Source organism: Tupaia chinensis, unplaced genomic scaffold (assembly GCF_000334495.1).
Source record: "Tupaia chinensis unplaced genomic scaffold, TupChi_1.0 Scaffold000355_1, whole genome shotgun sequence".
Lineage (NCBI taxonomy): Eukaryota > Metazoa > Chordata > Mammalia > Scandentia > Tupaiidae > Tupaia > Tupaia belangeri.
This window is the reverse complement of record NW_006159850.1, coordinates 540104-546405: the sequence shown is the minus strand read 5'-3', so window position 1 is coordinate 546405 and position 6302 is coordinate 540104. Positions and strand designations below refer to the sequence as shown.

Below are 6302 nucleotides of genomic sequence, written 5' to 3'. Positions count from 1 at the left end.
AGGTCAGTTACCTCTCAGGTTCCGAGTGAGCACCTTCCAGGGCTGAGGGCGGGGCCAGCCCAAGGCCTGGGTACGTCAGGGGTTCCTTGGGGCTGATATCCTCTCCCCCATCAACCCCACGTCCCCACACCTGTCCTCCTCTCCCCCCCAGAACCCCACGTCCCCACACCCTGTCCTCCTCTCCTCTCCTCCCCATCAACCCCACGTCCCCACACCTGTCCTCCTCTCCTCCCCAGAACCCCCAGGGCAACTAGATTGGGTCGCAGCGGGGCGAGGAGTCCTCACAGTACAGGGCGCAAGGCATAGAGGTGACGGCAGGTACAACTGTCAGCTCCGTTTTCAACGTTCCGATAACTGGCAAGAAAAATGCTTTCTGAGATTTCCCCAAAAATAAATTCATCTAAACTGCGAAGATAAAGAACGGGGCTAGCCCCGGCCCAGTGGGCGGGAGCGCTGGGAGACCTCAGATGTCAGCCTCAGGGGTTTGTCCCAGACCCAGTGGCTTGAAAAACACACCAGGTACATGTGTGCATGCGGCCAAAGTCCCAAAAGGAGGGAGAGATGGAGAAGGGATTGTCTGGTGCCCACCAAGTGGGGAGGTCGCGTGGCCCTCTGCTCCGATGCCCCCAGGTGAGCACGTGGCCCTCTGGCAAAGGTGGGACAGCAGGGAGGGAAGGGGAGAGACTGAGGGGGAGGGATGGGCCAGCTGAGCAGACCCAGCCCCAGCTCCCCTGGCCTGCCCCACGCCTCCCAGACCACTTGCACTCTGGCCCCACTGTACATGCGTTTACTCAAAGCTCCTCTCTCTACCAGAAGCACTGTGAAGAGAGGTTATTCCCGGCTTCCCAGCGCCCTGCACCCTCAGGCACCCCCAGGCAGGCTGCCCCTGCCTCACAGCTGGGACACAGGAGGTCACAGGGGGGTCCCGGTGCCCTGCTGGACATCCTGAAGCCACAGACCAAACAAGGAGGTCCCCCGGGCATGTAAAAAATCTGTTTTTTTTTTTTTTTTTTTTCTTTAAGAGCGATTTTTGCTGTACGGCTCGTGGGAGACAGAGACAGCAAAAATCACACTCTGGTGGAGGGCCGCTCTTCACTCTCCTCTCCAGATTTTGCACACACGTCGGGCGTGAGTTTGAAGCCTCCAGGTCTGGGACCTGAGCCGTGGTCCAGCGCCATAACCATCACGCCCTCTGCTGGTCCCAAATCAGTGCTTTTGCCCTAAGGCCAAGCAAGTCTTTGTTGAAAGACAGAAATCCACAGGGGACAGGACCACTGAGGGCCTATCAGGACTTGGCCAGCAAGTCCTCCCTGGGCTGCACACCGTCCAAGGATGGGGCACGGCAGGAGGAGCGCTCCGTGCAGCCCGGCCAGAAGACAGCGCAGTTCATGCCAGCACTGCGTTTCTAAGGTGGGAGGCGCAGTGGGCAGACAGTAACCTCGAGATCCAAGAAGGCGGCCCGGGGTGGCCAACAGAGGGGAGACTGTCAGAACCCAGAGGTTCCCAAAATGCCCACGCCCACTGGCCGGGCTGCTGCATGAGCAAGTGCACGATGGCCCCAGGGTCTGCCCTCGCTCACCAGTGGAGAGTCACCACTCCCCACGCTCGGCTGCTGGCACAGGGGTCTTCCAGCTGCCCGAGGGATGAAGGCAGGGTGACCACTCTAACAGCTATGAGCTTCCCGGCGAGGGGAGGCTGTGCCACGCTGCCTGGGGCAGGGAGGCCGGAGCACAGCTCCACCTGCTCGGCTCGCTCGACTCCAGGAAGCTGCAGGCTCCACACCCACCCCACACCGTCCTCTCCGCATCAGGTGCCCTGCTCCCTGGGCACGGCAAACCAGCCCAGGACGGCAAGCCTCCGCACACACCCCACGTGGACCAGACAGACCCCCAGTGCCTGCGACCAGGCAGCTGGTGCCAGGTGGACAGGTGCCGCCGGCTGGTCCAGGAAGCAGAGCCACAGAACAGGCCTCGTGGGCAGAGGGAGAGCCAGTCTGAGAAGGCACTGGACGCGGGAACAGCAGCACCTGAGCCCCGACTGGTGCCTCACGCTGAGTTCCGGGGCCAGGGACTCAACCCTGGGCTCAGTCCTCAGCAGGGTGCAGGGCTGAGTACCACGACCTGTGTTCAGGTCTTTGGCACGTGGGCCAGACACGCATGCTGCCCGGCGCTCCAACTCAGGCTGGAGGACACCTGTCAGTGCCACGTGGCTCCCCAACTGCAGGAACACGCCCCCGAGCACCTTTGTGTCCCACGGACGGACTGAGGGGGCGGCAGACTAGACCTCTGAGGGCACTGGACCGCTCGGCCAAGGGCCAGCCGCTGGGCAACTGCAGCCAGGCAGGTCCAGTGCCTGGCCACGGCCTCTTGGGGAGCTCACACCACACCTCCCCCGACTCCCCAGCTGTCTGAGTTATTCAAATAACAGCACTTTACAGACTGTCAGCCTGGCAGGCGTGAAGGTCCAGGAAAGGCAAAGGGAGCAGCGAGTGGGCGGGGCCTGGACAACGCCCAGGGCAGGGGAGGGAGGGCCACACGCCCACACTGCACTGCAACAGCCACCAGGGAGGCAGGCAGCCAGCCTGCTCTTGCCCATCTCCTGGAGCCTTTGAAACCACCAACGCCTAAGGCCACTGAGCAGGGCAGGGCAGGCCCCAAGCAAGGCTGAGAGAGACCCAGACCCTCCTCTGGCCTCCGCACCCTGGGGACAAGCCAGCCGGGCTGCGAGGTGCAGAGAAGCAGCCCGCCAGCCCCGCCCCAGCAGCAGCACAGGCACGACTGCTGACAGGCGAGGTGCTGTGTGCAGCTGCGCCACGTCAGGTACCACCCCGTGCGCTCCCAGCTGCTGTGCCCGGAGGCCACTCAACGCAGTGGCCTGTGAGCACCACGGCGTCCCAGCCTCCTACCCGGTGCCCGGCCAAGCTCCTGGCTGGAGGAAGCACAGGAACAAGGCTCCTAGGAGGGGCCTTTCCCTCAGAAGTAACCATTCCACGTGAAAAGAAGCAGGAAGTTTATTTTAAAGTAAAATACTGATACTCTGCAAGAAAACTGAAGACAAACCCCTACTACCCAGAGATCCACAGCAAAACAGAAGTGTACTTTTTCTGTCAAAAACTAGGCCGTGTTGAACCTAGTGTTCTGTAACTAAGTTTCTCAGCCCACACTCCCCACTTGAGCATCTAGGATCCCAAGTGTCCCCTGCGCAGACCTCACCCCCTGTGCTGGGCGGGCCTGAGCACCCCGCTGCACCGTGGGCCCACCTCCTTTCCCCACTGCTCAGCTGGGCAGGCGGGGAGATTTCGACGTCTCGGCCCAGGTCCCCCAGGGCAGGCAGGATGAGTGCGACCCGACCGCACCAGGGCTCCCCAAGGCCCTCCCAGGACACCGAAGGTGCCGCACAGAGGATGGCCCCGCGAGCCTGCTCTGAGGGGCCCAGACGCCGTCTGCCGAGAGGCACAGGGGCAGTTGCAACAGGGCCATGGCCTGGCAGAGTCCATCTGTGCGGAGTGCTAGGCCAAGCGCCGTGGGAACAAGGCTGGGCTGGGCCCCCTTCCAGGGCAGGCAGCCCCTGGCTCTGGGGCTGTCATGAACCTGTGGGGACCTGCACGGTCCGTGATGTGAAAGACGGCGACAAAGGCAGACCCTGCAAACGGCAGGACCACAGTGAGGGGCTGTGGGAGGGGCCGAGCATGGGCAGGAGGGTGTGGGCACGAGGGAGGAGGGGGCGGGCTGGGACGCACATGGGAAAAGCGGGCAGGACGGGGTTCTCCCTCCTCTGCTCGCTCGGGGGCCTTCCGGTCTCCCTGTGTTTCCCAGCAACCTCTATCTAACACCAACAGAGGAATGAGCCTGGCGAGGACATCCCAAGAGTGCTGTGAGGGGCAGGGGCGTTCCCCACTTCCTGCCCACACTGACACCCACCAGGAGGAGCTGCACAGAGGGGGCCGCCAGGAGGGTCTGCCCACGCATAGGCCGGTGTCTTCCAAAAAGCTGAGGATGCACCCAGGCCCTGCTTGCTCTCTGCCACGCCGTGGGAAGGCAAGGTACCCCTCCCCTGGGAGCCCTGCGCCACCACCGTGGGTGCAGAGGGCATTGCGCCAGATGTCCATCCTGGCAGTGCTCCGCCTGGGACTTCCTGCCGCTGGGAGGCGAAGACAGATTTCTGCTCTTTATCAGTTACCCAGCCTCAGGTGTTCTGTCACAGCAGCACAGGAGGAGGAGGCAGAGGACAGGATAAGACCCGTCCCTCCCTGACTGCTTCATGGAACAGAATCACATTCGCCTGCTTGGAGCCCTATAAGCCCTGGCTGTGGCAGGAGTGGCCCTGCAGAGCCAGGCTGCAAGGCAGCCACGGTGACCGGACGGCTTCCACACCTGCCTGAGAAACGCGGCTATGCCCAACTGCTAAGTAACACAGTGCACGCCATTTGTGAACGCTCACTGTCCTCCTTTAGGTCACTGTTCGGAGAAACTACCCACTGAGGTTCTGCAGGCCAAAGAAAGCCTTTCTGATAGTCCCCACTGTCACGTTTTTAAAAACCAGCTGCAAGAAATGGGAACCCCCAAGGCTACGGGCAGGCACCCACAGCATGCCTGCGAGCACAGAGGGCTTCCGACCTGCCTCGCTGGCCCTGCACAGGGGAGAGGCCACTTGTGGACAGCTCGGGGTGCAGCTGCGGGGCACTCTCCTGAGCACAACAAGCTGCCGCCCTGCCCCGAGGGTGAGAGAAGCCCAGTCTGCAACCCACAGCCAGGCCTCAGTCAGCCCCCAGGAGAGGGGCACCGAGGGGGCGGGGAGCAGGGATTCCGCAGTCCTTCCCCACAAGGCATCCCCACGCTCGGTGGTGCTCCCCCTCACTCAGACACCGCCGAGCCCCGCGCCCTGCCGCTCTCACTCTGGGCCACACCACCTGCATGAGTGGCAGGGCAAGGCAGGTACAGTGGTTGTGTGGGACACCCCAGGGGCCTCAGCTCTGCAGTGCAGGTGGGGCAGAGCAAGGCCTCAGCCCTGGGGCACCTCGCCCGGAGAGGCTGTGCCAGGCTCAAGCTCCCTCATTACGTGTTCCTTGGGACCCACATTCACCTGGAGCTCCCTAGCACTTCCTATCCACGTAAAAGGGGATACCCTGCCCTCCCCAGGAACCACAAGAACCTCCAACATGCCTCACACGGGTAGACTGGCCAGCATAGCCTCCGATTACAGGCAGGAGCAGCTCGGAGCTCTCTTTCCATCTCTCTCTGGCGAGCACATGTGCCCTATGGGAAAAAAAATAATTTAAATTTAAAAAAATAAATAAATAAGGACCAGCAGTTGGCATAATGGCTATGTTGCCGGACTCTTATGTAGTTGGCAGCAGTTCGAGTCCTGGACCCAGTAGCTTAAACTCATGCCAGGCATGTGTGCGTGCGTGCCCAAGATCCCGAGAGGAGAATGGAGAAGAAGGGATTGCGGTGTGGCCATCCACCCCTGGGGGGTGACTTCCTGTTTTCTGTCTGTCTTTCTGGTGAGCGCATGTACCCTATAGCAAAAACCTCTCCAAAAAAAAAAAAAGATGAGAAAAAAAAAAAAAAAGAACAACATGCACACTGTAAAGTTTTCTTTACTCTCTCGTTTTTAAAGACGGCGATGATACCATACCACAGAGTACGTATACTCATGAGAGAGGCAGAGAAAGAGAGTGAGCGAACAGGGGGTGTGGCCATGTCACAAGCCTCTCCCCACCCCGCCAGAATCTGGGGCGAGCGTGCGTACACACACACACACACACACACACACACACACACACGCTCCTGACGTGTTTTTCAAGCTGCCAGGGCCAGGATTGAAATTCCAGATGGCCACGAGGGACCTGGCCCCTATGTACAACACTAACCTGCTACCCCAAAATACTGTCATGTTTTCAATTAACCTAACAACTGAATTTAAAAAATTGCCCAACACAGAGAGTCACACTCACGGGGGCCAGAGGCAGCGTGTTCGTTAGGGCGCTGGATTCCCACATGGCCGACCTGCTCCCGGTCACAGGCCCAGCAGCTTGAGCCTCACACCAGGTGAGCGTATGTGCGTGCCCAAATACCAAGAGGGGGATCGAGGAGAAGGGACGCGGTGTGGCCAGCCCCCGAAGGTGATTGCTCACTTTCTCTCTCTCTGTTTCTCTCCAGCCACCACATGGGCCTTCCTACACAAACAAAAAGAAATGTAACTACATTTTTATAGCCGGATGATTAAGACAAACAATGCATGTGACTTGCCCTCCCTACGGCAGCAGCACTGTGCCACGGGTGTGAACTGCTGGCTGGGGT

At 60.5% G+C, this 6302-nt stretch overlaps 1 protein-coding gene across 6 annotated transcripts in view; it reads right to left on the bottom strand.

Moving 5' to 3' along the window:
* The window catches only part of ANKRD11 (ankyrin repeat domain 11), a 106575-nt gene that overhangs the window by 52393 nt on the left and 47880 nt on the right, over nt 1-6302 (bottom strand). The gene's annotated exons all lie outside the window — the stretch shown is intronic.